The sequence below is a fragment of the Eimeria mitis genome, genomic scaffold (assembly GCF_000499745.2).
Source record: "Eimeria mitis Houghton genomic scaffold, Emh_scaff2680, whole genome shotgun sequence".
Lineage (NCBI taxonomy): Eukaryota > Apicomplexa > Conoidasida > Eucoccidiorida > Eimeriidae > Eimeria > Eimeria mitis.
In genome coordinates, this window is record NW_013571024.1 from 3,693 (window position 1) to 4,013 (window position 321).

The window sequence follows — 321 nt, forward strand, 5'->3', positions numbered from 1 at the left end:
CTTGTACCGCATTTTTTTTTTCTTGAAATGTTTGCACCGCGTACCGCGTGGTGCATGCATAGAAAACCCTAGGCCGCAGAAGAAAAAGCATGTTCGCTAGTTTTCTTCTCTGCCTCCTCTCTCACGCCTCACTGACACCGCATCACTCTACAGGATCAAATTCAAAATCTGGTTTTTCGTTTCTTTTGGCGCCGCTCTCCGTGTTGGTGATGAATATAGCCGCGATAACTAACAGAGGAGAAAATGCTATTAGGAGTTTTGTGATATCCCACAGCAGCCACAAATACCCAAAAAGCTGAACTTCGTCACCGTCTTGCATCT